This window comes from Heptranchias perlo, unplaced genomic scaffold, assembly GCF_035084215.1.
Source record: "Heptranchias perlo isolate sHepPer1 unplaced genomic scaffold, sHepPer1.hap1 HAP1_SCAFFOLD_54, whole genome shotgun sequence".
Lineage (NCBI taxonomy): Eukaryota > Metazoa > Chordata > Chondrichthyes > Hexanchiformes > Hexanchidae > Heptranchias > Heptranchias perlo.
The window spans coordinates 4,226,975-4,235,919 of record NW_027139559.1 but is presented as its reverse complement, the minus strand read 5'-3'; the positions used below and the strand labels follow the sequence as shown (position 1 = coordinate 4,235,919).

Here is an 8,945-nt window from a genome sequence, read left to right as displayed (position 1 = left end):
ATCAGAGAAGATCAAAGCCCTTTTCTGAGAATGTTCACCAAAGTTCAACATATTGACAACACAGCGCAGGCATCGTATCTCCCGCAGTTGTTGCTCCGCTGGAAAAGCAGAACTGGACAGCTGTTCTAAAATTAACTACCGAAACAGGGACTTGGGTCCTGGACCTTCAGTTCACTTATTTGCTTAAAAGTCGAATGATCGAACGACTGAGCTATCCAGGCTCGTGGTGGTGTGAGTTTCCATCCTACAGATTCATGGTCGTTCTCGGAATTATCCCTTGTGGGCATCGAACTCGGGTGAGGGTCCATTTTATAAAATTTTCAGTAACGTTTAGAGGGGAATCCTTGTTTGTGTTGTAAGAAATATGGAGAGGAAACTCGTGAGTTTACAATTCTTCTTGTTTGTGCCAAATGTCCTGTCATTCGTTCGCACCAATTAAAAAAACACTTTACCCAGTGGCTCAAAAGCTAAACTTGTCCCACACGGGATCTGGTAAAGGTCTCTCGACCTGTCAGCGGACCAACAACTTAAAGCGGAATAATTCCACGTTACTCAGTGACTCCGGGAAACACATTTACCTTCCGAATTTTCCTACACGGCATTCCAAACAGAAGAATGTCTGTTTCATGAAAAGAAGAATTGTGTGTTCGGTTCTTTAGATTTCAAGATTTCGTGCCGCCTCCTTTCCCATTTCATGCTGTCGCCAATCGCCCCCTCTCCCGCCAATTAACAACTAAACTGACACCTACTATTGCAATGCGGCCGGCCAGAGGACCCGAAGTGCCCACATGAGAACACAAAGAGTGAGATCCTTTCTGGAACAGACCAGCTGTCCGCTGAAATCCGGTGGAAATGTTCAGAAGCAAAAGGTTAAATTGCTCCAGGTGAGGTTCGAACTCACAACCTCGGCATTTCTCGAGCCGGTTACTGTTATATAAGTACCGCGCGCTAACCGATTGCGCCACTGGAGCCAAGTGGAAACAAAGCTCCAATCAAACCCTCTAATTTCCGGCCTGTGAAAGAGTATGTTCTTTCAGACAGGTTTCCAAGTGGACACACGCAGCCACCTGCTGCTCGACCATTGGTGTTTTAGTGGTCGAAGACTTGCTTGCCACACAGGAAGCTGGGGTTTGATGACCGGAGCATTTTCATTCTGCATTCATGACATCGCGTGAATTGGGATAGATTCATATTCAGCTTCAATCTGCACAATATCTTGAGACATTTTCTTTTCTCCACGTGTCTTGCGTCCGCAAAACCTGGGCATTCTGTCCTCTTGAGCTGAAACATGCTCTGGAATCAATTCAATCCTGCCGTCTGTATCGCTGAAATAATGTGGAAATCAAATGAGAGAATGTTCACTGTAAGTGGGGATACTGCCGGACTTGATTGGGATTTGAACCCTTCACCTCTCGCATATATAATCAGTTGAACCGCCCGAAACGAAAATTATAACCCGAGCCACCACGCACAAGCCCATGTAACCAGACCAAAATTCGCAGCCATCCCGAGCCGACCAGCCAGCCTTTCAGGCCACTTCTGACCATCCAATCTCGTTTTCTATTCCGATGTTCAACAATGTCAAGTTGAGCACTAACGACTTCAAGTCACCAATAATAGGCTCTCGTTTTAAATGAACGACTTGTATTGTCAGGTAAAAGTTTGCAGAATTTATTGCTCTGAAGCTACATTGTCATCTGCAGGTTATACACTGAACCATAAGTATAATAAAATTGCTAATTTTTCAATGTGAGAGCGAAGAGACATAAATGTGGAGACATTACTCCGAATTCATCAGCTGGGTTTGTGTATTGCTTTTCCCCCTGTCTCTCTCCCTCTCATTTCTATCTCCCTGTCTGACTTTCTTTGTCTTTTTTTCTCTCTCACCCTGTTTCACGTTCTTTGTTCCTCTCTCTCTCTGCCCCGTCTCTCTCCCTTCCTTTCTCATCCCTCTATCTTTGTTTTACTGTCTCTTTTTTTATCTCTATCTCTCTATCAGCCTCCTGTCTCCGGCTCTTTTTTTCTTCGTCTGTGTCTCCCCCTCTTATCTCAGTCTTTATCTGTCATGGTCCCTCTGTCCCTCCATCCTGTCTCTTTTTCCCCTCTTTTCTTTGTCTTTTCCTTTCTCTCCCCTCTCTCACTATTTCTCGCTCTCCCTGTCTTTCTCTCTCTGTTTTCATTTTACTTTCTCAATCTTGCCTCCGCCTCAACCATTTCTCTGTCCCTCTCTTTCTGCCTTTCGGTCTTTGTATGTCTACTTTGTCTCTTTCTGCGACCACACTCTCCCGCTCCGTCTTTATCCTCTCTATTTCTACTCTCTCTTTCATTCGCGCACTGTATCTCTCTCTGGCTCCCCTCTGCCCCCTCTCCGCTCTCTCTCACTCTCTCCGTGTCTCTCTCTCCCCCTATCTTTGGCTTGTGTTGATCATTACAGAGTTGTTTCCTCACACTTCACAGTCTATCTCTCTGTTTCACTCTGCCTTTCTCTCTCACACTCTCTCTATCTCTCTTTGTGTGTCTCTCTCTGCCCTCTCCCTTTCGCCCTGACTCTCTCTTTCTCTGTATCTCTCTCTCTCCATCTACCTCTCTACCTGTCCCCCTCTCCCTCTCTGTTTCTCTCCTTCGTGTCTGTCTTTCTCTCACTGATTCCATCTCTGCCGCCTCCCTGTTCTGTCTCTTATCTCTCGCTCTCTCTCGATCTCTCTCTGTTTCTCGCTCGCTGTCTTTCTATCTGCCTTTCTCTCACTCTCGCTTTTTGTTTCTGTTAATCATTACAGATTTATTTCCTATCTCTCTGTCTCTCTCCGTATCTCTCTCCCTTCCTCTATCTGACTCTCACTGCCTCCCTTTCTATCTCTCTCGCTGTCTCTCTCTCTCTCATCTCCCCCGTCTCTGTCTATGTCTCCTTTTATGTCTTTGTCCCACTGTGAGATTATGTCTCTGTCTCTCTCCACCTCTGTGTCTCTCTGTCTGACTTGTGTGTGCGTACGTGTGTTTGTTTTTCTCTTTCTGTCTCTTCCTCACCCTCGATCTCCCTCTCTCTCCCCTTTCTGACATTTTTACACATCGAGTTGTTGTGATCAGGGATGATCACCCTCCTAAGAGAGAGGTTGAGGCAGATTCAATCATGGCATTCAAAAGAGAATTGGATAAGGACTTGAAGGGAAAAAAAATCAGGGCAACGTGGATAGGGCGGGGTGTGGGACTATCTGGAATGCTCTTGCAGAGTGCCGGCACGGAATCGACGGGCCGAATGGCCTCCTTTCGTGCTGTAACGATACTCTGAATCTATGATTCGAACAGTCCTCTGGGTTGAGCGGGAATATTTTCGGTAATATGCCATCTTCCAGTTGCAGAGAGTTTTACAACTCTGAGTTCGTTGAACCCAACAGCACAGGAGGAGGCCATTCGGCCCATCATAGCGGTGTCGGCTCTTTCTCGGCTATAGAATTAGTCCCACTCCCCTGCTCTTTCACAATAGTCCTGCAAGTTTTTTGCCCTTCCAGTATTTATCAAATTCCCTTTTTTAAAGTCACAATTGAATCTGCTTCAACCACCCTTTCGTGCAGTGCATTCCAGATCATAACAGCTCGCTGTGTAAACGGAATTTCTCCTCATCTCCCCTCTCTGGTTCTTTGTTTAATTATCTTAAGTTGGACATGAATTTAGATTTGAGGTTAGGATCAGATCAGCCATGATCTTATTAAATGGCGGAGCAGGCTCGAAGGGCCGATTGGCCTACTCCTGCTCCTATTTCTTATGTTCTTATGTTAAATCTGTGTCCTATGGTTAGCGACCTTCAAGCCAGTCGAAAAATGTCTCTTTCTTAACTCTGCCAAAACCTCTTGTAAGTCTGAAGACCTGTAATAAATCTCCCCTTAACCTTCTCTGCTCGAAGGACAACAATCTCAGCTTCTCTGGTCTCTCCACGGAACCTACGTCCCTTATCCATGGCTCTATTCTCGTTAATTTCCCCTTAACCGTTTCTGCTCGAAGGAGAACAATTCCAGTTTCTCCAGTCTCCCCATGTAACTGAACTACCTCATCCCTGGAACTATACCAGTAAATGTCCTCTGCACCATCTACAAAACCTTCCTAATGGCCTTCCTAATATGTGGCGCCCAAGAATTGGACATAATACTCCATCCGAGGCGTAGCTCAGTAATTTATAAAGGTGTTGCATAATATTATTTTATGACTGTAACTAGTTCACTGTGCAGTATCTACCAAATAGGCAAAGCCCTGCGTTCAGAAGGTGACCAGCAAGAATGTTTCCTTTGCAGTATGCCCTGTCCGTGAATTTATACGTTCTGCCACTTCACAGCTGCTATCAGGGGACCTATACACAACTCCAACTACAGCCTTATGACCTTTTTGATACATTAATTCTACCCATAAAGTCTCCACTGCCTGCTTACCTCTCGTTATATCCTCTCTTATCATCGAAGCATTTCATCATTAATCACTAAGGCTACTCCTCCCCCTCTTCCAGTTTCCCTATTCTTCCTGTACACCTTATAACCTGATTTATTTAGTTCCCAGTTCTGATCGTCTTGCAGACACGTCTCAGTAATGGTTACCATCCCGTACCCTCGAGTTTGCGTATGCAGTTCATTCAATTTCTTCCTGATACTCCGTGTGTTTGTAAAAAGAACGCTTTATTTGGGTCACAAACCCTACCCTGTCCTTCTGCTCTAATGTTGTTTTTCCCACAAATTTCTTATTTCTCTCTCCTAATTTAATTACTTTATATCTTTTAGATTTCCCATTACCTGTCGTGCCTAAACTGTAATTTCTGAGCACTACTTCATTCTCTTCCCTTTCGTTTGTTTTAGAATCATTATTCATACTACCTTTTCAACCTGTGCCCTCCCCCCCCCCGCCCCCACCATTTACTAGTTTAAAGTCCTTGTGACCTAGCTTTCCGCTAGGACCCAGGACCGAGCTCGGTTCAGGAGCAGTCCATTCCAATGGTACAGTTCCTTCCTGTTCCAGTACTTGTGCCAGTGTCGCATGGAATGGAATATTCTGTTACATGCTCAAATAAATAAGGTCTGTCGGTACCAGGCAGCGCTTACTTCTCTTAGAGCTTCAGAGATCCTCCAGCCCAATGTTCAGCTGGAAGATTTCACCACATGAGATGGAATTTCGTTTAAGCCGCACCTTCAATTCTGCTCAGTCACAGAACTTGGTGAGTTTTACTCTTTTTTACTTTGCATGTTTCTCTCTATCTCTGCCTCTGTCTCTTACCCCTCTGTGTTTTCCCCTGATGGACTTCTCAGGTTTCCTTGAACGGGCAGTTCTGGAACCCCGGCATGGGAACGTGAAGGTGGTGTCGTTCCCCTCTGCCTACTGCCCATGTCCTTCCACGTGTTAGAGGTCGCGGGTTTGAGAGGTGCTTTCTAAGAAGCCTTGGCAAGTTGCTGCAGTGCAACCTGTGGATGGTCCACACTGCAGCCACGGTGCGCCGGTGGTGAAGGGAGTGAATGTTTAGGGTGGTGGATGGCGTGCCAATCAAGCGAGCTGCATTGTCCTGGATGGTGTCGAGCTTCTTGATTGTTGTTGGTGCTGCACTCATCCAGGCAAGTGGAGAGTATTCCATCACACTCCTGAGTTGTGCCTTGCAGATGGTGGAAAGACATTGGGGAATCAGAAAGTGAGGCACTTGCCACAGAATACCCAGCCTCTGACCTGCTCTTGCAGCGACAGTATTTATGTGGCTGGTCTAGTTAAGTTTCAGGTCAATTGTGACCCCCAGCATGTTGATGGTGGGGGATTCGGCGATGGTTATGCAACGTCCAGGCTTGGGCTCCTAAGTGGCAAGTAACATTCGCGCCAGACAAGTGCCAGGCAATGGCCATCTCCAACAAGAGAGAGTCTAACAAACTCCGCTTGACATTCAACGGCATTACCATCGACGAATCCCCCACCATCAACATCCTGGGGGTCACCATTGACAAGAAACATAACTGGACCAGCTATAATATATATATATATATATATATATATATATATATACACACACTGTGGCTACAAGATCAGGTCAAAGGCTGGGTATTCTCGGCGATTGACTCAACTCCTGACGCCCCAAAGCCTTTCCACCATCTACAAGGCACAAGTCAGGAGTGTGATGGAATACTCTCCACTTGCCTGGATGAGTGCAGCTCCATCAACACTCAAGAAGCTCGACACCATCCAGGACAAAGCAGCCCGCTTGATTGGCAATCCATCCACCACCCTAAACATTCACTCCCTTCACCACCGGCGCAATGTGACTGCAGTGTGCACCATCCACAGGATGCACTGCAGCAACTCGCCAAGACTTCTGCGACAGCACCTCCCAAACCCGAGAGCTCTACCACCGAGAAGGACAAGAGCAGCAGGTACATGGGAACAGCACCACCTGCACGTTCCCCTCCAAGTCACACACCATCCCGACTTGGAAATATATCGCCGTTCCTTCATCGTCACTGGGTCAAAATCCTAGAACTCGCTTCCTAACAGCACTGTGGGAGAACCATCACCACACGGACTGCAGCGGTTCAAGAAGGCGGCTCACCACCACCTTCTCAAGGGCAATTAGGGATGTGCAATAAATGCCGGCCTCGCCAGCGACGCCCACATCTCATGAACGTATAAAACAAAACTAAGCCAAAAAATCACCTCCAGCCGAAAGCACTGTCTTTGTAAATGACTGGATTCGAACCCAAGGACGAACGAAACCTGAATGCAGGTGCCTTCAACTCCCAACTCCTGGGAGCAGCAGTCACACTCCCTAATTTACAGATTAAAACCCAAAGACATGTTCACTGATTCCGGACTTCGTTAAATGCTTCTGGAGGACCGAGAGACTGGGATTCTGCAGGGTAGTCTGATCAGATCAGGTTGGTACCTCGTTTTTAGGTACGACTGGTGCTGCTCCTTGCTTGCTCTTCTGCACTCCTCATTGAACCAGGGTTAATCCCCTGGCTTGTTGGTTTATGGTAGAGTGAGCTCTATGTCGGGCAATGAGATTACAAATTGTGCTGGAATACAATTCAGCTGCTGCTGATGTCCACACTTCCTCATGGATGCCAAGTTTTGAGCAGCTAGATTTGTTCGGAATCTATCCCATTTCCTACGGTGGTAGTGCCACACAACACGTTGGATGGTGTCCTCCGTGTGAAGTCGGGACTTTGTCTCCACAAGGGCTGTGCGGTGCTCACTCCTACCAATACTGTGATGGACAGATGCATCTGCGACAGGTAGATTGGTGAGGACGAGGTCAAGTCGGTTTTTCATTCGTGTTGGTTCGCTCACCACCTGTCGCAGGCTCAATCTGGCAGGTGTGTCCTTCAGGACACGGACAGCTCGGTCAGTAGTGGTGCTACCAATCCACTCTTGTTGATGGACATTGAAGTCACCCACCCAGAATAGGTCAAGGGTTCATTCACCACTGCAGAGACTTATGACCATGATCCAGGCTGACACTCCCATTGCCAGTACCGAGGGACTGCTCCAACATCGGAGGTGCCGTCGTTCGATTGAGATGTTAAACCAAGGCCCCTCTTAGAGCAGAAAAGGTTAAGGGGAAATTAACGAGAACAGAGCCAGGGATAGTGGCCTTCAGTGACGTGGAGAGACCAGAAAAGCTGAGATTTGTCTCCTAAGAGCAGAAAAGGTTATGGGAAGATTTATTAGAAGTCTTCAAATTTAAAAGGGGTTTCGATAGAGTTCAGAAGGAGAAATTGCTTCGACTGGCAGGTAGGTCGGTAACCAGATGACACAGATTTAAGATTATTGGCCAAAAAAACAGATACGGGGGATGATGAGGAACTTCATTTATGCAGCGAGCAGTTATGATCTGGAATGCACATCTGGAGGAAGCAGTTTCAATGGTGACTTTTAAAAGGGAATTGGATAATTACTTGTAGGGGAGAAAATTGCAGGGTTACGGGGAAAGAACAAGAGAGTGGGACCAATTGGATACCACTTTCAAAGAGCAGACACAGGCACGATGGGCTGAATGGCCTCCTCCTGTGCTGGAAGATTCAGCGGACACTGAGGTGCAATACTGCGTGCTACCAGAAGATGGCACCGTTGCCTAAAATATTCCCGCTCCTCCCAGAGGACTGTTGATAAAATGCAGCCATGTTTGGCTCTCGACATTTTACAGTAACATTAACTGTTCACTTTATATTGATGTTTTCTTTCTTCCTCCTCCAACCACCTACAGGTACCGACTGTCGCTGAGGGACGGGCCTCACAGACCCAGGCTGCCTCACTGACACGGCGCGCCAAAGGCTGTATCTCCTGCATCACAAGAGACACTCGGTGTCAGCACCTGCCGCACTTTCCAGCAGGAGGCATTACTGAATGGAGTGGTAAAGGGAGAGAGACAGACAGAGGGGGGCGGGGGGTGGTGGTGGTAAGTGAGAGAGACAGACAGAGGGGTGGGAAAAGAGACACAACATGGGGGGGGGGTGGTGGGAAGAGAGACACATCGAGGTGGGGGGTAGAGAGAGACATCGGGGGGGGGGGGGGCGGTAGAGCGACACATCGGGGGGGGGGGGGCGGTAGAGAGACACATCGAGGGGGGGTAGAGAGACACATCGAGGGGGGTAGAGAGACACATCGAGGGGGGGTAGAGAGACACATCGAGGGGGGGTAGAGAGACACATCGAGGGGGGGTAGAGAGACACATCGAGGGGGGTAGAGAGACACATCGAGGGGGGGGGGTAGAGAGACACATCGAGGGGGGAAGAGAGACCCATCGAAGGGGGAAAGAGAGACACATCGAGGGGGGGAAAAGAGACACATCGAGGGGGGAAGAAGACAGATATTGTGGGGTGGAAGAAGACAGATATTGTGGGGGGGGGAAGGGAGACAGATATTGTGGGGGTGAGGGAGACAGATATTGTGGGGGGAAAGAGACAGATATTGTGGGGTTCAGAGAGACAGAAAGA

General features: G+C 47.7%; 1 non-coding gene across 1 annotated transcript; it reads right to left on the bottom strand.

Moving 5' to 3' along the window:
- Positions 1-876: 876 nt before the first annotated feature.
- On the bottom strand, positions 877-971 carry trnai-uau (transfer RNA isoleucine (anticodon UAU)). The gene is made up of 2 exons: positions 934-971; positions 877-912 (listed from the first exon to the last, which is right to left on the bottom strand). It is a non-coding gene; the product is annotated as a tRNA-Ile (tRNA).
- Between the last annotated feature and the right edge of the window lie 7,974 nt (positions 972-8,945).